This window comes from Ammospiza nelsoni, chromosome 7, assembly GCF_027579445.1.
Source record: "Ammospiza nelsoni isolate bAmmNel1 chromosome 7, bAmmNel1.pri, whole genome shotgun sequence".
NCBI lineage: Eukaryota > Metazoa > Chordata > Aves > Passeriformes > Passerellidae > Ammospiza > Ammospiza nelsoni.
The window spans coordinates 37,889,746-37,915,181 of NC_080639.1; the positions used below are offsets into that span (position 1 = coordinate 37,889,746).

The following is a 25,436-nucleotide window of genomic DNA, read 5'->3' on the forward strand; positions in this document are numbered from 1 at the left end:
TGGAGAGCAGCCTGTGTTATCCATTAATTCCATAACCCAGCACTCACCCAAGCAGCTTTTCCACAAAAGAGGCAAACTGGGAAGAGGCAAAAACTGGGAAGAGGCAAAAACTGGGAAGAGGCAAAAACTGGGAAGAGGCAAAAATCAGACAAATGCCCTGATCCATGGGGATCCTGAGGGAGTGAAGCCAGCACAGCCCTGGTGGTTCCTCCTGGTGACACAAACAGGGATGTGACAATTGTGGCTCTCCAGGGAAAAAGCTGGAAAGGTGAACAGTGTCATTTTCTCCCCCCCAAAATAATTCCAGCCCTCATTTCAGGCAGGCAAGAGCAATTGTGCTGTTTTCTGCAGCTGCTTGAAGTGTCCATGGGCTGTTGTGGAGATGTCTCAGTGATGGTGGTGCCTCTCTGAGCCCCCAGAGGAGCAGGCAGTTCTCCTGCAGGGTTTTCTTTTTGCTGAAGATAAGATGGAAAGAGAAATGATGGAGACAAAACTGATAAGGGCAGGAATATCAGAAGGAATGGCAGAGTAAAGGCAGAGCTTTGAATGTGCCTTAAACAGGGATTGGTGCCACTGGGAATCCTGGTGGCTTCCCACAAGGATTTCTGCTTTGTGCAGTTGTGCTTTGGAAAGCACAGATTGCTGGGAAAGAAAATATGAAGTCCACCAGAATCATGTTTTTCCTTATTTTAATAAAAAATAAAGAAGGGCAAAAACCTATTAGGGCTTTTTCTTTAATGTGCCTAAACCCTCTGCTTCTCCAGCAGGCAGCAGAGAGAGCTGTGAGGAAATAGGATTTTATCTTTATTTCACAAGGAAGGAATATGGGCATGGCTTCAAATAAATTTGCTCTTAAGAAAAAGTCCATGATTGCATTTGAGGAGTGTTGTGAAGTTTCCAGGAGTGATTTGCAGGGGCTGATCTGTATGGGCTGCACATGCAGCTGAAAAGGGAGATAAATTCCTTTCTGCTAGTAACACAATCATCTCTCAAGGTATTTTTTATTCAATTAGATTGGTGTAACTAAAGTGCTCCTGATGTCATTTGTGGATGCTCCTAAATCATCAGCTAAAGAGCAGCTGATCTAAGTTTGGCCAAAGGAAGGAATGAAGTTTTGGAAGATTATATTCCTTGTCTCTGATTTTAATCAGTCAGAATTTGATATTTGTGTACGGGCTTGTTTTAAAAGCATTGTGATTATGGCAGTGCTATAAATCTGATGTTAATGGAGAAGGAAAAAATATTAAATGTGACCCAGACTTTAAACTTAAATATTCAGTGGCTGTTCCTTACAAAATGAGAATGAAGGGAGTAATAGGTCTGTGTGAATGTAGGCCTGGAAAAGTGGGATACATGGATTAAAAACATTTTAATTTTACATTAAGTCTTTTCCTAGATTTCAGTTTGATGCTGAACATGCCCTGATATATAAAGAAGTATTCCTCTGTTAAGTCTTGGGGGATTTGGAGGCACTTATGAATTAATTTGTTTCCAGGAGTTCCATCAAAAGAGAAATCCTTTGTAAAACTGCAGGTGTTAAAATACACACCAAAAAACATTTCTTGCTCAGGGAAATTAGACACAGTTCTTACTGAATATTGAAATTAAAATGCAGAAAAGACCCTTGAATCTTATTAATTATTACTCTCAGATTTCAGAGAAATACTTTTCTAGAATTACTTTTAGGTTTATTTCCTTTAAAATAAACAAGATATTTGTGGTTTCATGGAAACCCTTCTAATGACACCAAAATTTATTGTTTAAACATTGATAGCAGTAAAATAAATTAAAATCTCCAGGCGAGGGAGCAGAGCAGGGGCAGCCCCAGCCATGGCAGTGCCCAAAACCAGGCAGAAACTGCTTGAAACGTGGTGTAAAACTCTGCATTTTGTGCTGAATAATTATAATTCAGTGAAAAGAACGGGAAAATACTGTTGAATGGAAATTGTCATAAGATCAGCCAATTAACACAATTTTTCTGTTGCATTTGATTGCCTTTTCTGTCCTTGGAAGAAGCCAGAAAATAAACCAAGAGATGTATCTGAAGAGATGCATTTTTTATTTTGGCTGCGTAACCACGGATTGATACATTCATAAATTTACAACATTTTGGGCTTCTGAATGTTTCTAATTTCATTTTGGAGGAGAAGAATATTTCTTCAAACAACTGAGGCTCAACACTGCCATTTTTTTTCCTGTTGAAAAGGAAGTCTCTGAAGAGATGTCAGTGTTTTATCTGCAGTGAAGTGTCCTCTTTTCAGGTTTTGATTCCATGTCATCGTTCCTGGTACCCAGTGTTGGAAAGCACAGGAGCATTAATTATTTTATAATAGTAAATGTCAGTGTGCAGTTGTCTCAAAACCCACCAAAAATAGAACTTTTAGCCCAACTTGCACCATCATTGCAGCTTTTAACCACATTTCCTGCTAGGAAATAACCATCCAGGAATGAAAGCTTTGCCTCCACAGTTGTTTAATTCATCCCCTTCAGTTTTTAGCTCTAAGTTTAGCAAAATGGGAGTGTGGCATCAGTTGCCTGTGCAGATTTGTTGCAGACACAGCCTGCCCTGGAGGCAGCAAACGCTGTCAGGGTGACAGCCACTGCCACAAACCAGAGGGGAATATTTTTGGAACCATCCAAACAGCAGAGGAAGAACATCCTGTTATAAACACACTGATACTAGCATGGCTGCAAAAATATTATTCTCTTTTCTTCCTCAAACACACAAAAAAATAAACAACAAGGGAGTGTTCTCACCCTTCCATTCATTTCTCTGGGTTGCACATTTTTGGGAGAAGCCTGGCTCTTGGAGCTGACAGGAATTTTGTGTTTCCCTTCCAAGTGTGTCACCAGCATAGCAGGGATCTGAGGAGGTCACCAAAACTCTGTGTGCCACCAGGGTTTTGTGGGAGTGGAGTAGGGCTCTGTCACCTCCACGGGACTGGGGAGGAGAATTACTCTGGGGAGGACAATTACTTTTGGGAGGGTATTTTTAGATACAGAAGATGTTTGGGTGAGCAGCAGTGGAGATGCAAAGGGAGTTCTTTTTATACCTAGAAATTATAACAAGCCAACATCCTTTTTTTTTTGTTTTAATTTTGAGCTTGTTGAGTTTGCTGCTGTGTCCCTGAGAGGTGAGGGACGTGTGAGTGGTCACTCGGTGGTTATTTTAATGAGGCTGAGTGCAGAGAGCACTTGGTGAAATATGAGTAAATCTCATTACTCTGACGGTGCTTGCCTGACTACAAAGAAAGTTTATATTTAGTAAACTACTCACTCCTGTGACCTAGTTTGCCGGGGATGATCATTTTCTTAGCGTGGCTCTGAGCTGACTTTTCCCTGTTCCATTTCCATCAATGGGGGATTCTTCCATCTCTGCATTTCTCAGAGCAAGGAAGAGTCTGGGAAGTGAACTGAGTCCAGGAACTCCTTCCCAAAATCCCACCCAAAATGGGAGCCATTCCCTGGCTCCTGTCCCTCCATCCCTTGTCCCCAGTCCCTCTGCAGCTCTCCTGGAGCCCCTTTAGGTCCTGGAAGGGCTCTGAGCTCTGCCTGGAGCCTTCCCTGCTCCAGGGGAACATTCCCAGCCCATGTGCTTCTTACTCTGTTCACCTTCAAAGAGAGATCAGCTGCTCAAAAAACATTTAGGAGTGATGCAGAAAGGGAAAAAATTGAGATATTCATGTTTGGAAGATAAATGGGATTTCTTACTAATGGAGTTTGTGTCTTGTTGAAGGCTGGGGGAGCCATTCCCTGGCTCCTGTCCCTCCATCCCTTGTCCCCAGTCCCTCTCAGCTCTCCTGGAGCCCCTTCAGGCCCTGTCAGAGCTCTGAGCTCTCCTGGAGCCTTCTCCTCTCCCTTCTTCACCCCCAGCTCTCCCAGCCCATGGCCTCTCCTGTGCTCCTTACCCTGTTCAACTTAAAAGAGATCTCAGCTGCTCAAAAAGCATTTAGGAGTCATGCAGAAAGGAAGGAAAAGGAAGATAAATGGGATTTCTTTCTAATGGCTACTGTCCCTCCATCCCTGTCCCAAATCCCTCTGCAGCTCTCCTGGAGCCCCTTTAGGTCCTGGAAGGGCTCTGAGCTCTCCTGGATCCTTTTCTTCTCCTTTCTTCACCCCCAGCCCTCCCAGCCCACGTGCTCCTTACCCTGTTCAGCTTTAGAGATCAGCTCAAAAAGCATTTAGGAGCCATGCAGAAAGGAAGGAAATTGGGATATTCATGTTTGGAAGATAAATGGGGTTTCTTTCTAATGGAGTTTGTGTCTTGTTGAAGGCTGGGGGAGCCATTCCCTGGCTCCTGTCCCTCCATCCCTTGTCCCCAGTCCCTCTCAGCTCTCCTGGAGCCCCTTCAGGCCCTGCCAGGGGCTCTGAGCTCTGCCTGGAGCCTTCCCTGCTCCAGACTCATCCACAGTTCCATGTGCTGCTCTGGTCCAGCATCAGGATTTGGGAGACACCATGGGGACAAGGCAGGGAAGGGTAAGAAAAGAAGATTTTGGAGCAATTATTTTGCTGCATTTTGTCTCCAGAGAGAATCTCCAGTTCTTGGAGCATCTCTGGGGCCTCCTCAGGACCCACGCCAGAGCTTCTCTGTGCCAGGGCCTGCCCACCCTCCCAGGGAACAATTCCCAGTTCCCAATTCCCAATGTCCCATCCATCCCTGCCCTCTGGCACTGGGAGCCATTCCCTGGCTCCTGTCCCTCCATCCCTGTCCCAAATCCCTCTGCAGCTCTCCTGGAGCCCCTTTAGGTCCTGGAAGGGCTCTGAGCTCTCCTGGATCCTTTTCTTCTCCTTTCTTCACCCCCAGCTCTCCCATCCCATGTGCTCCTTACCCTGTTCAGCTTTAAAGAGATCTCAGCTGCTCTGAAAGCATTTAGGAGCCATGCAGAAAGGAAGGAAATTGGGATATTCATGTTTGGAAGATAAATGGGGTTTCTTTCTAATGGAGTTTGTGTCTTGTTGAAGGCTGGGGGATTTATTTCTTCCAGAAATATTTTGGTTCACAGAAATTTTGGTAGCTCTGGGATTTTGGCTGTAGTAAAAAGGAAAGTATCTGTTGTCTATTTACATGGAGAAAACACATTTTTTAAAATTCTATATACTTATATGCATATAATACTTATATATAATATGCAATTTAGACTTAAATTTATATATGAAATTTTGGTAGTGCTGGGATTTAGCATGTAGTAAAAAATAAAGTATTTGTTTTCTATTTACAAGGAGAAAGCACATTTTTAATTCTATATACTTATGTATATATAATACTTATATATAATATGTGAGTTAGACATTTTTTATTCTACACACTTATGTACATATAATACTTATATGTAATATGTGAGTTAGACTTAAATTCATATATGAAATGTTGGTAGTGCTGGGATTTTGTCTGTAGTAAAAATAAAGTAGCTGTTGTTTGTATACATGGAGAAAACACATTTTATTTTTCTACATGCTTATGTACATATAATACTTAAATATTATATGTGAGTTAGACATTTTTAATCTATATACTTATGTAAATATAATAATTAAATATAATATGTAAGTTAGACTTAAATATTAAATTTATCTATTAAATTTTGGTAGTGCTGGGATTTTCCCTATATTAAAAAAATGAAGTATCTGTTGTCTATATACATGGAGAAAACACATTTTTTAAAATTCTATATACTTATGTGCATATAATATTTAAATATTATTTCTGAATTAGACATTTCTTTATTCTATGTACTTATGTACATATAATAATTAAATATAATATGTGAGTTAGACTTAAATTTATATATGAAATTTTGGTAGCGCTGGGATTTTATCTGTAGTAAAAATAAAATATCTGATGTCTATATACAGGGAGAAAATACTTTTTTAAAAATTCTGTATATTATGTACATATAATACTTATATATAATATGTGAGTTAGACTTTTTTTATTCTATATACTTATGTACATATAATACTTACGTATAATATGTGAGTTAGACTTAAATTTATATATTGAATTTTGGTAGCGCTGGGATTTTGCCTGTAGTAAAGAATAAAGTATCTGTTGTCTATATAGATAGAGAAAGCACTTTTTTTTATTCTATATGCTTATGTACATATAATACTTAAATATTATATGTGAATTAAACATTTTTTATTCTATATACTTATGTGCATATAATAATTAAATATAGTATGTGAGTTAGACTTAGGTGGGATTTTGCCTGTAGTAGAAAATGAAGTATCTGTTGTGTATTTTCTGGAAGAAAACACTTTCTTTAAAATCCTGTATACTTATGTACATATAAATATGCGAGTTAGACTTTTTTATTATATATACTTACGTATATATAATACCTATATGTAATATGTGAGTTAGACTTAAATTTATATATTAAATTTTGGTAGCACTGGGATTTTTCCTGTAGTAAAAATAAAGTATCTGTTGTCTATTTACATGGAGAAAACACATTTTTAAAATTCTATATACTTCTATGCATATAATACTTATATATAATATAAGTTAGACTCAAATTTATCTATTAAATTTTGGTAGCACTGGGATTTTGCCTGTAGTAGAAAATAAACTATCTGTTGTCTATTTACATGGAGAAAACACATTTTTTTATTCTATATACTTCTATGCATATAATACTTATATATAATATAAGTTAGACTCAAATTTATCTATTAAATTTTGGTAGCACTGGGATTTTTCCTGTAGTAAAAACAAAGTATCTGTTGTCTATTTACATGGAGAAAACACATTTTTTTAAATTCTATATACTTATATGCATATAATACTTATATATAATATAAGTTAGACTCAAATTTATCTATTAAATTTTGGTAGCACTGGGATTTTTCCTGTAGTAAAAATAAACTATCTGTTGTCTATTTACATGGAGAAAACACATTTTTTTATTCTATATACTTATATGCATATAATACTTATATATAATATAAGTTAGACTCAAATTTATCTATTAAATTTTGGTAGCACTGGGATTTTTCCTGTAGTAAAAATAAACTATCTGTTGTCTATTTACATGGAGAAAACACATTTTTTTATTCTATATACTTATATGCATATAATACTTATATATAATATAAGTTAGACTCAAATTTATCTATTAAATTTTGGTAGCACTGGGATTAGTAGAAGATAAACTATCTGTTGTCTATTTACATGGAGAAAACACATTTTTTAATTCTATATACTTATCTACATATAATACTAACATATAATATGTGAGTTAGACTTAAATATGAAATACAGAGACCAGTATCTGGTGCAGAGTACAGCACAGCATCCCCAGTCTGCCCTTTACCAGAATACCATGAAATTTGTAAGATTAAAATTAAAATCCTACTTTTAGTTAAAATATCTTCCTGTTTCTAAAGGTGATTAGAAAATTCCATTCTCTTGTGGTAAGTGGTAAAAATAAGTGGTAGCTAGCAGTGAAGAGCGGGATGGAATTCTTGCTCAGGACGGTCCTGGAGCAGCCTCATCTGCCCTGTGATCTCATCTCTGACAAAACAATCTGACCTGCTGTGTTTATCTCTCACTGCTCATTCCAGAGAAAGCTTGGGGCAGCCTTTCCAGCATGGCTGTGGAATCAGAAAGGGACCCACTGGTGTTTTCCTGCTGCTGCTTCTGCAGGGCTGCCTTTGGAGCTGAGCTGGGTCTGAGCCCTGAGCAGGATCCAGCCCTGCCCATTCCTGCCTGTCCCTGCTCCTGTCCTGCTCCTCCTCAGGTGTGAAAAGGCTGAGATCCCTTCAGCGCTTTCCAATCTGCTGCTCCTTTGCATTTCCCACCACAAAAAGAAAAAAGGAAATCTTTTCCTCCTAACTGTGTGTGCAGATATTGTGTTCCGCATCGAAAATTCTGCTGTTTCCTGCCTGCATTTATCTTGCTGTGGAATCATTTTCATGTGACTGGAAGGATTTTTTTCTCACAAACAAGAAAAACACCTCCCAGAGGCAACGACTGGTGGAAATTGCAGAGGCTTTGGAGTGTTTCTGTGGTGGTGCATCCCTAATATTCCCTTATCTAACAGAAAATGATGTGAGATTTTGCACCTGTCTGAGCTGATGGGCTTCTTTTCATTCCTAAACATCTCTAGGAAGCTCAGGCATGTTTGTCACCCTGAGATTGAAGAATTATCATGGAATTCTGGAATGGGTTGGGTTGGAAAGGGCTTTAAATCCCATCCAGTGCCACTCCTGCCATGGGCAGGGACATTTCCACTGTCCCAGGGTGCTCCAAACCCTGTCCAGCCTGGCGTTGGACATTCTAGGGATCCAGGGGCAGCCACAGCTTCTCTGGGAATTCCATTCCAGCCCCTCCCCACCCTCCCAACCAGGAATTTCTAAATGAATTTTTATTTAGTAATGAATTTTTGAACATTTAATAATTCTTGTCACGTATTCAGACAGTTCAGCTTCTTCAAAGTTGTTGCATGGGAATAAATGAACAAAAATTTATAGGAAGTTTCATATCTCAGAAGATACTAAATGCTGAGTTGTATCTAAAGAAATGTTTTGTCCCCAGTCCAGGAAGAAATTTCAAAGAAAAAAAAAAAAAAAAGAGAAATCAAAACAGTTTCTTCCATTTGAGCAGAGACATATGTTTGGTGGGTTGGCACCAGACTAGGATGCAGAATCCTGTAGAACCAACTCTTCATACTCTGGGATATTTAGAGGAACAACATTCAAAATAAAGTGCTGGAGAACAGAAGAAAAAGAGAAAAATTTAAAAAGGAGAACGGGGAGCACCTGAAGAGCAGCACAAAGGAATTCCAGGGAGTCCAGGATCCACAGGGATCTGTTGGAGCACCCTGGGACGGTGGGAGCTGTCCCTGCCCATGGCACGGGTGGCACTGGATGGGCTTTGAGGTCCCTTCCAACCCAAACCATCCTGGGATCATCTGTCTTTATTTGTGTATCAAATATCTTAGAGGAGTCAACACCATAAATCACAGAAAACATTTAATTCCATCAATAAATTCCCATTAATTGGAGGTGAGGTCATAGTGACTCCTCCTGGTCTTAGGATGATGATCATAAAATCATATTTAGAAAAAAAATGAAGCTCTGGGGTGTCATTCAGCAAAATGAACAAGTCCCAAGAAATTCAGCAGATTTCCCTTGAAAGATGTGGTTAAACACAGAAGAAATTTCTTCCCAGTGCTGTGATGCTCCAAGCCCTTGGAGAAGGCTTAGAGGTTTTGAGAACAAAATTAATGATACCCTTACAATTATTGCAGTTGTTCCGTTTGAGAGTGATGATTAAATCTGATCAGAAATAACATCTGCAGTGGGAGCAGAGTTTAAATATCTGGATTGTGGCTGTGCAGTTCACAAAGAAAACAGAAAATATCATCTATTAACACAAAAGGCAACGTGAGAATGATTTACTTGTCAGTGGAAAAAATAAAATACAGATCTTTTCATGGCACTGGAAAAAATGTGGAGAGATTAAGAACTGAATGAGAAGTTTGAAGCACAGTTGATAGAAAACCTCAGCACCAAATTATGTGAACAAAGTCACTTAAAGGGAAGACTCAGAACCACTTTGGAGACTGCAAACAAAATCTGTTTAAAGTGGCACAATGAAATATTTCATCATCATCGCAGAGCTGCTCCATATTGTGTGTTCTGCCTTTAAAATGCCATTTTTCACTCCAATTCTCAATCCATTTCCCAGTTTTTTGCAGGTGGGCTTTCTTCTTTGGAGCCACTGATCCAAACTTCTGTTTGGAATCAGTTGTTGGGTCCTGCCTGGATTTCTGTGCCAGTTTATTCCTTGGACTTTGTTGGGTTGGGCTTAGGGATGGGATTGGGGTTGGGTTAGAGGCCAAATAAAGGACACAAAGCCAAGGAGCTGTCAAAAGGTGGTGCTGGTTGAACTTGGTGATCTCAGAGGCTTTTTCCATCCTGAACTGCTCCTGATTCTGAGGGGTTGTAGGTTTTGGCTGCACAAGGTGTGGGCTTAAAGGTTTGGGTTTAGTGGATTTGGGGTTGGAAACGCCCTCCAAGGTCATGGAATACAAGCTTTGTCACCAGAGCCCTGAGTGCCACCTCCAGGCGTTCCTGGCCCTCAGTGCACCAACATTTGGTGTCCAGGCTTGGGTTGTTCAGTGATGCTGAGCTCAGCACCAGATCCTTTTCACCTCCTGTTTCACAGAAACTTTGTGACTTCCAGGTCCTCCTTGAGCCTTCAATTATGAATAAAACCTTTTTCCATTCCTCTCCTGCCCCTCAACCCCACCTTGAACCACATCTGGACGTTCCTCACCAGTCTGGGTCATACCAGAGCCTGCCCAGCAGCTCTTGAGGGGTTCCCTGGCTCATTTGGGGCCTGGGATGTTCTCCCCAGGCTGTGGGTGCAGGCACAGCACATTCCCATCTCAGATCTGCAGGAGAAGGAGAGGGAACAGAATTGTGGCAGTTTTATTCCAGACACTGATGGGATTTGTTTCCTCTGCGAGGATTTGGCATTTTGGGGAGCTCTAGAAGGAGCAGAGTGTCCATGTAGGGATTCCATAACTTGCTGGTTTGTGGCAGAAGTTCTGTTTGAGAGTGATGATTAAATCTGATCAGAAATAACATCTGCAGTGGGAGCAGAGTTTAAATATTGGATTGAAAGGTGTTTTATCTCAGGAGGGTTTTCCTGTGCTCAGACTTGGGTTCCTCTATGGTCTTAGAAAGTCTAAACCAAGTGAAACTGAGTAAAAAACAAAAATTGTTTACAAGACCAAAACTTCTGGGCCTGATGAGTTTTCTAGTGATTGAATTTTTTATATTTATCTTTCCATAGCTTCAGTGCTGAAATATGAAAGCAGCACTAACAAATTGTGCTCTGGGGTTATGTTGTTGAGTAATTTTATTTTTTTAAAATCATAACTGGCATTTCGAGTGACCTTGTCTTAAAGTTACCTTTAATTTCAGCCTAGGGAGGTGGTTTAACTTTTCATAATCTATTAGTGCTTATAATATATCACATTTCAATGCTAATTTGTAATCTTATTTAAATGAAATTTTAACTCATGGGACCCTTGCTGTTGTTATTTTGGTATAAGAGCGAATTCCCCAAATGTTTTTTTAAATATATTAATGCAAAATAATTATCATATTCCTCAAGCAGACCAATCCCTTCCCATGTAGTGACTGTTTATTTCTAACACCAGCTCCGAAATTCACGTGTTCCATGAAATTGTGCCTTTTGAATCAGTAAATCAAGCAGTGTTTAGCTCTCCTGGCTGATTTTGTGCTCTGGTGTTGCTGTGCAGATCCTTGCTGACGATGGTGGTCGCTGGAGGCAGCACTCTTGAAGATTATATCATTTACAGACAAGATCTCTGAAATCTGTTTCCTTCACACAGCAAAGGTAACTCAAATAATCCACATTATGCATTTATCTCAAAGTAATAAGCTTGGGTTTGACCTTCAAAATTGAACAGCAGCTGAAGTTTTGCAGGCTGACCATTCTGCCAAATTTAACCCCTTTTTTAAATAATCATTTTAATTTATTCTGAAGTGAAAAATGATAAAAATCAAGGGAAAGAGCTCAGTTTCTTCTCCTCCTTTTAGTTACAGGAATATCCATCCTTCCTTAGCTTCTGTTTTTTTCCTTCACTTAATATTTTTCTTTATTATTAATGTTTTCCTTTATTCTTCTTTTCTCATGAGTGTTTTCACCTGCAGATCAGTTACAATATTTTTGTGGCACTGATGAGAAGCAGCACTGCCTTAAAATCTAAAGAATAACTGAGGATGGGGCTTATGTTCAAAAAGACAAAAATTAGGTGAAAAAAGGGTAAAACAGTGGTAAATTTCTATAGAATTTTTAAAGTATAACTTCTTTAAATTAAATATTGAAAGCACAAATCTGCTGTGTCCTGTGCCATTTATTTTCTCTGCTTGTATTATTTATTATCAGTAAATGATCCAAAGAAATAAATGTGAGGGTATTCAGGAGAGTTTTGTTTATGGATCATTTTTTCCTATTTTGAAACTAACTCTCTATAAACACCATAGGTAATATGGGACTTATTTTTTTTTTCTATTATGGAAATAGAGCTAATTTTCCCACTCATTATCTGCTGTTAATTTAATGTGTGGCAATATCTGAAATTTAGTGCTGATTATGGCAGTAGATTTTTGGTTAGCAGTACAGCTCATCTATGAGCAAACCAATTAAGACATCATTTCAGAATATAATTGAGCTCCTAATGGGGCACTTGAATTCACTGGGAATTTACATATTTGCTTTTCTTTGCTTTAGCAGAGAGGTCCAAAATGAAGCTCCAGCTTCAGTTTTGAACTTCTGGAGGCACCAACTCGAGCTGAGCCTTTTCAAAGTGAAGCCTCTAAAATGCTCTTGAGTAAGGGCAGGGATAAATTCATGGATAAGCTGCTTAATTCTGAATTCTGAACTCTGGGTGGCCCTGAGGAGGTGGGAATTTGAGGAACACAATTCAGCTGTTCTCAGGATGCTGAGGCCCAGGTGATGCTCTGGTGCAGCACAGTTAAAACTGATTTAAATACCAAGTTTGCTCAGTGTTTGTAATTAATTTGCTCCTTTTAGTCAAATCAGGATCTGCTGGGAAAGGGCTCATTTTGCAGAGGTTTAGAATACAGATCTTTCTATACATTTATAATATATACACATATATAATCTCTGTTTTGAAGCAGTATCAATAGAGAATTCTTGGAAGTGCTGTGTTAGCCCACACAAATTAAGTGTGTCATTTATGGAGTCTTTGAAAATGAAGGGAAAAAATTTAAGCAGTTCTCTTCCCTTTTCATCTTCCCTTGGTTTGGGGATTTTTTTGACCCTCAGAAGGAAAATTTTTCCATTTAAAAGACAAGAGAGGTTATTTATGCCTCTGCCTCATTGAGGGGTTGATTTGTGTTGTTGTCACTCTTCCCTTCCAGGATAGACCTTTGCAAGTTTCCATTTGTTCTAAAATAGGAATCCACACCATTTGGAAAACCAAATGTTTTGGGGAAATAATTACCAAAGTCTGTGTTTGGGTTTTGAAAACCCTTTTTTTTTTTTTCTATGTGAAAAACTAGGGCAGGGAAAGTAGTTTTCTCTGTAAGGTTCATGTTGTACTGGTTATTTCCTGAAAGTTTTAATATATACATGTGGATAAACCTCAGGATGCTCCAGTGAACTCCAAGAAAACATTTAGTTCTCATTCTCAGCATCCTAACTTGTATTTTCTACTCTTTTTTTCTCCCACCAAAGTGCTCACAGCTGTGCAGGTACTGCAGCCACTGCTGCTGTTCCATTTGATCTATTTTTAAAGCAGGGGCTCTCTGGATGGAATCCACATTCCTGTGTAGTCCAATACTCCCAAACCTTCCTGACCCTGCCTCACCCACTCAGACCTCATGCATTATCTTTAATTATATGATAACATTGCAGTTTTCCTCTATAGAAACCCTTCCATTAAATAAATGGAATTTAACCAGCAATCCGCTGCCTTTAATTGTTCAATCCTTCCTTCCTTCCTCAGAAATGGTCAGGCCTTTCCCTGCAGATGGAATTCACAATTTGTGCTTTCTTGCACCTTTTAGCAACAGGTTTTGGAGAATCTCACACTGGTTTGTGTTGGAAGGGACATTAAAATTCATCCAGTTCTGTGGGAGGGACAACTTCCACTGCCCCAGGGTGCTCCAGCCTGGCCTTGGGCACTGCCAGGGACCCAGGGGCAGCCCCAGCTTCTGGGAATTCCCAGTTCCCAGTGTCCCACCCATCCCTGCCCTCTGGCACTGGGAGCCATTCCCTGGCTCCTGTCCCTCCATCCCTTGTCCCCAGCCCCTCTCAGCTCTCCTGGAGCCCCTTCAGGCCCTGCCAGGGGCTCTGAGCTCTGCCTGGAGCCTTCCCTGCTCCAGACTCATCCACAATTCCATGTGCTGCCCTGGTCCAGCATCAGGATTTGGGAGACACCATGGGGACAAGGCAGGGAGGGGTAAGAAAAGAAGATTTTGGAGCAATTATTTTGCTGCATTTTGTCTCCAGAGAGAATCTCCAGTCCTTGGAGCATCTCTGTGGCCTCCTCAGGACTCGCTCCAGAGCTTCTCTGTGCCAGGACTCACCAACCCTCCCAGCCAGGAATTCCCAATTCCCAACAATTCCCAATGTCCCATCCATCCCTGCCCTCTGGCTCCTGTCCCTCCATCCCTTGTCCCCAGTCCCTCTCAGCTCTCCTGGAGCCCCTTCAGGCCCTGGAAAGGTCTCCTGGATCCTTCCCTTCTCCAGGTGAGCACCCCCAGCTCTCCCAGCCTGGCTCCATAGGTGCTCCAGCCCTGCAGCAGCTCCATGGAACCCTCTGGGCTCTCCAGCAGCTCCAGGTTTTCCTTGTTTTGGGACAAATCCATCATTAATAACAGGGAAACTGGCACTGCACACCTGTGAGAACAAGCAGGGTTTGCATGTGTCCATCTTTTCCAACATGGCAAATCCCAGCTGGATTTGGGAGGAACTGGTGCTGTGCTCTAAGTGACAGACCCTGCAGTGCCCTGTGCCCTCCCCAGCTGCAAACCTCACTGTGTCTGGGCCGTTGCTGAGGCAGCTGCAGAATCCATCCCCCTGCAGAGCCCTGCCCTGTCGCTTTCTCGGCTGTTTAGGTGGCCTGGAAAGGCCCGGGGTGGCCTTGGACAGCCCGCGCTTCAAAGGACGAGAAGAGGCTTCAGATCTTTTCTCGGTCTCGGTGTTTATTAATTGTTTATCTAAAAGATTTTCTCTCGGCCCGACAGAGGTCTGCACAGCAAGTCAGCCATGAGCACACTGAGAGCCCCCGGAGCGGTCACTTATCTTTATACTCAAAGTTACGTGTACAATATTTATCAATTTTCCCCAATACCTTCTACCCTTATTGACCAGTGCACTTCTAATAATAACCAATCCCAAAGTGCCACCATCACCACAGAAGATGGAGGCCAAGAAGAAGAAGAAGGACAGGACACGCCCCAATTCCTCCATCTTACTTCTTTAGACCCCCCTGTACAGAAATCCTAAACCCTGTGTTTTACACTCTAATTAACTTATCCCTTCACCATTCACCCAGTGAAATCCTCCCATCCTCATACAGGTGTCGTCTCCCGTGCAGGATCAAAGTGCAGCCACCAGACACTTCTGGCAACATTCCAGGGCTCCCGAGCCCCCCAAGGGTGGTCTCGGCCTCTCTGCACCTCCATCCTGAGGTGCTGAGATCCCACACTGGCTGTGCTGCCCCTGCTCAGGGCAGCTTCTGCTCCCACCCTGTCCTGCTCTGGCTTTGGCCTTGGCTTGTCTGAGCCAGCCTTGCTCCCACACTGCTCTGCTCAGCCCGTTTCTCCTGGATTGGCATTGAAAGCAGGAGCCCACTTCCCTCTTCTGCAGGCCTGATGTTTTTCTGAGAACAATCAATTTTCTGTCTCGCTCTCTCTTCTTTCCATATGAAAGGCTTGGAGGTTTGTGAAATCCCAAGGTGCTCTCTCTAAAGCGAGGTATAAACGAGTTCTACCTTCTTTTTTTATTCTTAATTTTATTCTTAAATTTAATAAAAGGAGACCTACTTCATTTGAATGTTTTTTCTACTGAAATTATTTTAAGGATTTGGGTTAAAATAAAAAGACGTTTTGCTAATGTTGCTCTTTAATATCACAACTTTTAGGAGCCTTTTAGAGCCAAATTTTCAAAGTACATTTGAAATGGAATAGATTTGATAAGTTGTCCTCTGCCTGAGCAGAAATTTTTGTACCACTTCTGCCAAGTTTTTGCAAGAAGTTTGTTTTCCATGATCCCCATTTCTCTTCCAGCTGCTCCTTCTGAAACTGAATTATGGTCTGGCATTTTGAATTTTTCCTTACACAGATATTGTAAATAAAACCAACTACAAAGGCTTTTCATTTTGAAAAATTGGAGCAGCAGGCACCCTGAACAAAAGGAAATGTTCCCAACACTGCTTTTATTGTAACCAAATTAATCAAGCTCAGAGATTTGGTTGTAATTTCAAAGTTAAATGTTTAAGTAATGCAAAACTTTGTAGTCCTGCAGTGCCTCTCTCTTTAAAATTCATAACAAAACAGCAAAATTGTTACAGTTAATTTTTTAATAGTTAATTTTTCTTAGCAAAGCTAAAGATTGGCTTCCTACAACCCCAGGAACATGAATACCTCCAGAAAGTGTTGAGGTTTTTGGGATGTCTCCAGAAAATGTTGAGGGTTTGGATTATTTCAGTCTGTGGTAGTAGAAAAAGTTACATCTCCATCCTTAGGTTTTCCTGAAATATCACAAGAAATTTCTGTGAAGGTAAAGTCACATCTTTTTGCTGAAAGGGCTGCTGGTTTAAAATAATAGATAGGAGATCCTGTCATTATTTATTATTGTAAATAATATTTAGAAGAAGAATGTATAGTGTAGTACTTAAGATAAACCAAATCATTCTTTTCTGTTGAACCACCAAACCAAACTCAGATCATTGATTTTTGTTTTAATAATTCCTTCTGAAAAAATTAAAAAAAAAAAAAATAACCAAACCAAAAAGAAACTCAAGGGCAGCAAATTTAAAATGTAGCTGTTAATGAAAACCTAAAAAAAGTTGATTTTTTTTTACATGAAGATGGCCTGAAAGGTTGTGAAGGGATTCTTTTTTTCATTTGGTGTTTCAGTTTTGTTTTCTTTTCCCCTTTCTACCAATCCACATCCTTGGAGAGCCACAATCATGGTGAAAAATGTATGGAAATGCTTTAGGAAGGCATCATCATTTCTGAGATTCTCAACTGGCCTTTTCCTAGAAGGATCCCAGTCCAGGGAAATGCTTGAAAATGAAAACCAGGGATGCTTTTAAAATCAAACACAGCAAGTTCCTGAAGAAAGGAGCCTCTCTTCCTCTCCAGACCCGTGGTGATCCTCCAGAGCTGCACACAAAAAGGGTTATTTTGATTTTTTACCACATTCCTGAAAAATATTCCTGAGAGGGGAAGATTCTCACCAAGGTGGGGCAGTAATTGCCACAGTTGGCTTTGGCTCAGCCTCCCAAGCTGAGCTTGGATCCCTTCAAAGGGTTCCTCACATTTCTTGGAGGTTTCATCTCAGAATCAGGGTTGGAAAAGACCTATAAGGTCCCAGAGTCCAACCTTAACCAACCCAAATCCACCCTCAGATTATTGGTGCCATTCTGAGAGTGAGAGCAAAACAGCTCCCCCCACTCTCAGAATGGCCCAAAATTTAGGGCAGGGGAAGATGAACTCAAGTTTCTGCTGAAAAACTCATCAAAAGTTAAAATATCTTCTCTTTTTTGATTTAATCCAGGAACTAAAGCTGTTCAGGACACAGATCCAGTGAATTTTCCAATCTATTTGAGGTGCTTGTTGTTTAGATTTTGGAAAACAAAATGCTCTTGTTTCTGTGCCACATAAATGGGAGTTCACTGGTGAATCTCTGTGTGATTTGATAATAAAAAGTTCATCAGGAAGCAGCTCCAGGAGTGAGTTCTTGGTTCATTCCTGTCCCAATGAGGGAACAGCAAAACCTGGCCACAGGTGCCCCCTCAATAAAAAGAAAATCATAAATATTACAGGTATTATAATGTATATTTAACCTCCTCAAGCTAATTCCAACACCATTTTTTAATGCTGCTAATTTTTATTTGGAAGTTTTATACCTTTGCCAGTGCAGACATTTATGCTGGTTCAGACCTGTATATATATATATTTATTATTTTTTCCCCCTTAAGTTTTCTTTTTATCTGCAGCGCAATTTGAGCATTTGAGTGGCAGCGAGTGACATTTGCAGAGGACAGATCCTGCAGGCAAATGAGCAGGTGACAGGAGGCACAATGGCACTCAGGAATAGTCTGACACGTGGGTGTTCTGACTGGAGGATCCTCTTTGTGCTCCTTGGAGTTCTCATGGAGCAGCCTGCAGCTGATGTTGTGTTCTCAGGGTACAGAATTCAATGGATCCCCAGCACACACAGCCTTCAGCTGGGCTTTTCTACACCTTTCTGCCTTTTAATGCCACCCAAAGTGCAGAAAGCTGAGTAAACTGCCTCTGGTATGCACATGCCTTCATCAGGTTAATGTTTATTACTCACTTGCCTGTGATCCTTGGAAAATAGTTCTTGGGAACGGCTGGTGGGAGAGAAGGAGCTTTGTTCCTGTGAAGGGCACTTCAAAACTCACTGGAAACCACAAAACTTTTATCTTCCAGTGAAGCAAGTTAGCAAATCCCTGATTCAGGTGATTAAAAACTACTAATCATGCTGCCTAAAACCAATAAAGTCAAATTATCAATATTTGGCTGATTTTTCCATGTCAGGAAATCATGTGGGTAGCCCTGTTCTGCAGCCCTGCAATCCTGTAAAATCCAATTCTTTTACAGAGTCTTCTCTTGGAAAGGATTGGGAGGGTTTAAAGGTGAGCCAGGCACCTTCCTGAGCACCAGGGTATAAATTCTGGGGGTTCCTACCAAATCTTTTTCTTTAATTCAGTTGTTTTTTCTTAGTACTTAAAAGGCTTTTTTTCTGATGCCTTTTCAGTGGAAATTATAATTATGACCTAGTCCATACATAAAACTGATTTTTCTGATTCGTCTTAAATTGCATTTCCTTGATGATCTAAAATCTAAAATACATTTCAAGCTTTTAAAAATAGACCAGAGAAGGGGACAAGTCCCTGCTTTGACACAGATGTTTCTGCAGGAGGGCAAATGCCCTCAGATTATCATGATGGTCCCATCTAAACATATTTAAAATACAAAATTGCACATTCTCCATGAATAGTTTTGATTTGGGCTGCAGGAATGTGGAGCTAAAATTCCCCTTAAAGATGGTTTATAATTCTGAAGGACCAGCCTGGCTGCAGCTGCAGGGACAGGGATAAGGACAGGCTGATGAGCCCGGAGCAGGAGATGGGAATCACAAACCTGATCCCTGGAAGAACAGCCTGGGAGCCAGGTTTGATTCCCAAAGTCATAGTGATACCTCGAGGCTGCCCTAAAACAGGGGCTGGGCAGAGTCCCAGAATAAAGCAGGGATTCACTCACAGCATCTCCTCCATGGATCCACCTTGGGCAGCACCAGAGCCCAGCCAGGGCTGCACCCAAGATGAACCAAAATGGCCCCAAAATGCACGAGCGCTGCCGGGGTCTGTCCCTGGGATCAGCTCTGCTCCATTTGCACCTTGCAGTTCATTGTCCCATTGCAGCTTCAGCCCCTGCAGTCCCACCCTGCTTGTTTTTCTCTCTGCAGCCCACGGGGTTTGTTGTAGTTGAGACAGAGACAGCACAAAGCAACACACTCCATTTTCAGAAGGCTTCAAACTAAATATTTTATTGTTGTATTTTATTGTATATATTTTTATGTGTGCTTTTTTATATATTCTTACAAATCTCCTAAGTTTACTCATTGGTCACAAGAAACAAACAAAGTGCTCATTGGAATAGGCAGCTGCAGGTTTCTCTTATTGATCCTTCTTTCTTTCTTGGTTTCTATGTCAAAAACCTTGGCAGAAAATTCTTTCAGGGGTAAAAATGGATCCTCTTGTCAGACTTCTCTGTGGCTCACAGAAGCTGCTGGAAAACCTCTTCCACAGCTGTTTGTGCTCTTGGGAGCACAAACCTGAGATTTGGCTCATTTGTCCTTGGTGCCCAGCTGCAGCAGGAATTGTTTTGTCTCCCTGCTCTGTGCACAGAGCTCAGCACCCTTAAACATTATCCCTTTTACACTAAAGCAGCACAGAACCTGAAAAATATAAAAGCCAAACTTGAGGCATCAATATTCAAGTACTTTAGTGAAGAGGGGAGTGTGGCTCATCCATGAGAAAATCCTTCAAACCAGGAATAGTTTTTGGGAAACCTTTCCTGGAGTGAAGATGGGAGTGGAGCCCTCACTGGGTATGGCTGGTGTGGTTGTGTCTGGCATCTCTGGATCTGTTCCCTGCAGGATTTCATTTTCCTTTTGCTTCTCTAGGCATCCAGGGGAGAGTAAGGAAGGGCTTTGGGGTGACTCTCCAGTTCCTAAAGGGGCTCCAGGAGAGCTGAGAGGGACTGGGGACAAGGGATGGAGGGACAGGAGCCAGGGAATGGCTCCCAGTGCCAGAGGGCAGGGATGGATGGGACACTGGGAACTGGGAATTCCTGGCTGGGCTGTGCAGGATCCCTGGCAGTGCCCAAGGCCAGGCTGGACAGGGCTTGGATCACCCTGGGACAGTGGAAATGTCCCTGCCCATGGCAGGGGTGGCACTGGATGAGTTTCCAAGCCCACCCCCTGTGGGACTGTCTGAATTTCAGAAGCAGCCCAGTGACTGTGCCCAGCCTCCTGCAGCTCCCAGGCTATCACCTTTCACAGGCCCTGCTCACAGCTCCCTGATCTTGTTTCAGACCTGGGACTGACACTGAGCTCAGCACAGCACCCACAAAACTGTTTCCATATTAATTACCCATAACAGCAACAAAATGGTTTTTATATGAAATTCCTCCTCTTCTGGCTCTCATCTGGATGATCTTAGAAACTTTTCCAACTTTAATCATTCTGGGATCTGGACTGAGGTATTTTCTGTGGTTTATTCATACTAAATCCTGCCTAACTATTTTTGCTTCTTGTTGTTTCAGTTTATTATTCCTTGTGCCCCTCCCTCTGGTGTGCTTGTGCTTCAGCCTTTTCCTGCACTTCTTGCAGAAAGAAAAAACAAATCCAGTTGGGAAAAGTTTGTGCAAGGCATTTGTGTGGAAATGATCACCCAACCAGGGAGCTGAGGAGCACAGCCCAGTGTCCTCCTGCTCTGGCTCTGTGGCATAAATTTGATTTATAAAGTGCTACTTTTGTAGCTGCACTCCTGATGTGCCTTGGTTTTTATCCCCTAAATTACTGACGCACACCTTGTGGTAGGTTTTAAACAGAGATTTTTTTCAGAGGCTGAAACATTTTTTAAGTAAGGCTTGTGCTGTCCCAAATCAATAGTTCCACACCAAACAGTGAGGGAGATAAACGGCATTGCTGTGAATTCAGAGCCTGCACTCCAGTGACAGAATTCCAGCGCTGTCCGTGCTCTCCCGCTGTGCAGAAATTCTGGAGGAAGAGCTAAAGCCATAAGTGATTTTTGGGTTCAGGTCAGGGGGATTACACTGCAGGCTGGAAGGAAAGAAGGGTCTGGTTCCCCCTCTGTGATCAATCCCCAAATCCAGGAGGATGTAAGGAGCTGAAAGCAGTTTAGCCCCTCAGCCTGGGAAGGGAACTTGAAAAGTGGGATGAAGGAAAGGGAAGGGGGGCAAGGAGAGCTTGCAGGGATTACAGACTCTTCCTTCTTGTTGGAGTAGCAGGGCTGTGCCTCTGGCAGTAATTCTAGCTTAGATTCAAGCTCATGGAATACCTACAATAATGGGGAATATTCTTGCTGTAGTTCCAAAAAGCTGCATGGATTAAGTTTTTTAGAGTGTTACTCTTCAGGAGTGGGAAATTTTAAAAACAATTTTCAAAAGGGAGGAAAAAAACCCCAAACCACAACATACAAAAGATCTGCTGGACTGACACAATGGCAAATTATTTGTTTAGGTGGAAAAAGGAATTTATAAAATACGAATTTAGGATTGAACTGTGCAGTTTGAACTGTTCTAGCAGTTAACCAAATGTGATTTAAAGATGATATAAAGGTGATTTTAAAGCAGACACAGATTGAGGATTGCCCATCTGGAATTGCTGAATCCTGGAGTCTTGACTCTTGATGGCAGAGCTGAAAAAGCATTTCAGTAGCATGCCCAAATCACAGAATCACAAACACAGCTCTGAAATTACTGAATTTGTCTCTTCCATCCCTGAATTTCAGTGTTCCATCCCTGAATCTCTCTCTTCCATCCCTGAATTTGAATTCTATTCCTGAATTTCAGAATTTCCTGCATTCTGGAAGGGCCTCTCATCCCAATACCTGACCCTTCTGCTTTTCAGACATTTAGGTAACTCTGCATCAGTTTTTGCAAGATGAGCTCTAGGACACAGATTCCCAACCAATTAAATTTCTTCTTACCTGTCCTCGAGCTCATCTAGAAACACTCAATGCAGAAGCCATCCCTGCTGTTCATTTCCATAATTCCATGGCTCCAATAAAAGGTAAAAAAAAATAAGATTTTTAAGAAATATTGAAGGTGTTTCTGATGAGGTTTTCTTGTGAAGGTCTAGAGGAAATAAGCAGGAATTCTTCTATCAGTGGATGTGGATGTAGTATCTGCAGCTTGATGATTTAAGTTGAATAAATTATCAAATTCAGGGTTTGGCCAACAAAAGAGAGTGGTGGCACAACCTCTGGCACATCTGGATTTGTCCAAATGGATCTGGAGTTTGTTCTTGCCCACAGCAGCTCAAGGCCTGACAGTGGAAGAAAACAGAATATTTCTGAAAGCTCCTTCAAGACTAGAAAGTAAATCATACAATAAACCCAAAACCTGATCTGTGCTTCTAAAGAAAATGCACTGAAATAGCTGAAAACCTCTGACACCTTCAAGGCACCATTTGAACAGCAGAAAAACTTGGATTTTATTTCCTTTTCACTCAAAGGTGTGGTCTTGGTGTGGTTTAAATGCAGAGGTTGGTGATCTCGAGGGCTTGGGTGCTTAGGAAAGGTCAAAAGGAAAAAGCACCCAGGCCCTGGAGATCACCAGCCTCTGCATCTGAAAATTAAATCACCCTAATTAGGCAGCCAGCAGCCCCACCCGTTCTAATAAAGAGTGGGAGGGCCTGCTGGCTGCCTAATTAGGGTGATTTAATTTTTAAACAGCTTTCAATAGGTGTCAATGTGGTACCTCAGGATGGATTCTGACAGGGGTACAGGACTGAAGGCTTTGGCTTTGCAGGAACCAAACTGTTTCCTCAGCTGTTGTTGTTTCACCTGAAGCAGTCCCAAAACAGCTTGAGGGATTTGGGGTTTGGGAGCAGAGCTTTCCTCGTGTCCCTGACCTCCCTTGGGGTCACCCTGAGCTGTGCTGGTCCCTGGTGGCTCCCCAGGAGGTTTCCCTTCATGGGAAGTTCTCTGTGGATATTTGGGGGCAGGACACCAACCTGAGCTTTCACCATGGCCGCTGGCAGGGGGTGGGCAGGGAATCCCAAAGCTTCACATCCCACATTGTCATGAGATCGTGGCATGGGTTGGGATGGAAAGGACATTAAATCATCCCAATCCACAGGCAGGGACACCTCCCACTGTCCCAGGGAGCTCCAGCCTGGCCCTGGGCACTGCCAGGGATCCAGGGGCAGCGCCAGCTGCTCTGGGAATGCCATCCCAGCCCTTCCCCACCCGCTCAGGGAAGGTGCCCAGGCTCCCAGCGGGTGATTTTCCAGGAGGAGTCATCCCTGAGGGAATCACTCATTAGGTGGTTAAAGATTTGGATTTGCAGTGTGCCAAAAAACACTTCCAGAAAGAAGTTTAGTAGCTGATAACGTCACAATTCACATTCCAGAAAGTTCTCTGGCGTCTCTGGGAATGCACCTGAGCAGTAATATGACTTTTTGCCTAAAAAATAGAAGAATGTGTTAAATTGTGTTGATGTTACACCAAAAATAAACGGGATGCTTGTTCCTTTGTGTCCCTTCCAAAGAACAAAAACTAAGCCTAGAGTCAAGTTGTATCCCTTGCACTTTATTAAATTTAAAAAGAGGAAAGAAGACACATTGGCCCTTTTAGGTTTTCCAGTGGTTTGAGAAAGAAAAAGTCACTTTTTAATGGAAAGAGAAAATGAGCCTTGCTTTGAGTGCTGGAAGCCCAACAGTTAAAAGTACAAGAAATCTTTAAATCTTTTACTATTGCAAATCCTGCTCAGTTAAAGGGAACGTGGCAATTCTGAATCCTCTGTCCCAGGAAATCAGCGCTGATTTGAAATGTGTACAAACTGAAAACAGTCTATGCCAGAACTCCTTGTGCTAGTGCCAGCTAAAAGCAAGAAAGAAAGGGGGAAAAAAAAATCAAATTGATGGGTTTCAAAGCTGATAATTGTGCTTGAGTGCTGTGGCTGTAAATCACTGAGTGCCTTTTCCTTGGATACAACAGTCACTGCATGTAAATGTACACATGGTGCCTTTGCAACAGCGCAAAATACCTGAAATTCTCAATTCCAGTTATTAAAATACAACCTGATGCAACATTTCACCATTTGCCTTAACCTGAGATGGTTCCATGAATGACAAATACCATACTGCTGAGGGAAATCAAAATTCATGCACAACATGATGGCAGAATGTGTGACCTCAACTTGAGAGCAGCACAACGTGTTAAATTATCTTGCTGTAGTTCCAAAAAGCTTCATGGATGAAGTTTTTTACAGTGTTACTCTTGAAGAGTGGGAAATTTTAAAAACCATTTTCAATTCTGTGTGAAGAGAGTTTTCAGTTTGGCTCAGCTTCTCCAAAATCCTCTCTCAGGTCCCTGCCTGTGTGTGTGCAATCGTTTTGGGCAGAGAAAATCATTGCAGGTGTGTTGGATGTGCTCCTCAGGATGATCCACACCCCTGGTTACATCCATGGCCCTTCCCAAGTCATCTCCTGGTGCTGATCTCACAAAAATTTGAAAGTAAATGTTAAAACAAGATTCTGTTCCTCTTCATTGGTTTAATGTCTTCTGTATTCAGAAAGAGCAGCTGGAAAATGAGCTACAAAAATGGATTTTTATCAAACTTAGTGGCGGAATTTATCCAGAGGTGCAGAAATTGCACAGAATTGTACAGAAATTTGTGGAATCACAGGATGGTTTGGGTTGGGGGGATCTTAAAGCTCATCCCAATCCATCCCAGTTCTGGCAGGGACACTTTTCACTATCCCAGGCTGCTCCCAGCCCCTTCCAGCCTGGCCTTGGGCACTGCCAGGGAGCCAGGGAACCTTCACACCACTAATGGTGATTCTTTTGTTTCTTTTTAGTTAGGGTTGACATTAAATGGTGAGATGATATTTTTTGTTGGGACTCAGGTGTTTATTAGTTCTTATTTACATTATTGTCTCTCAGAGTGAGAGTTCTGCAGCACTTCACTCTAACAGAGTAAAAATGGAGCTGTATCTCTAGAAGGACTTGTAAGGATAAACTGTTTAGTTAAGAAATTACACCTAAATTATTTTTACTTAATAACTAACTACTCATATGTTGTGATGTGGACATTTTTATCCAATTACACAAAACCACCTAAATCTAGAAAGAAGAAGGTGAAGAACAAGGACCAGCCTCCACCCCAAACCCTCCACCTTGCTCTATATACATTGCTATATTCTAAACCCTTAAACTCTGAGTTTCCCACCCTGTGCTATCACACACTTCTATCCAAACCCCACACCCACAATCCCAGTTCCATCATTCCATTCTGGAAGCTTCTCCACAGCCTCAGGTCAGTGCAGTGTTCTCCTGGGGGTCAGTGCCTGCCAGCACAGAAAATCTGAAATTCCCAGCACAGAAAATCTGAAATTCCCAGCACAGAAACTCTGA

At 41.5% G+C, this 25,436-nt stretch overlaps 1 protein-coding gene across 1 annotated transcript in view; it reads left to right on the plus strand.

Annotated features, from left to right (window-relative positions):
- MBD5 (methyl-CpG binding domain protein 5) overlaps positions 1 to 25,436 on the plus strand; it is a 127,901-nt gene that overhangs the window by 39,119 nt on the left and 63,346 nt on the right. Inside the window, exon 2 of the mRNA XM_059476220.1 lies at positions 11,280 to 11,377. The gene's annotated coding sequence lies outside the window, so the exon portion shown is untranslated. The remainder of the gene's footprint in view (positions 1 to 11,279; positions 11,378 to 25,436) is intronic.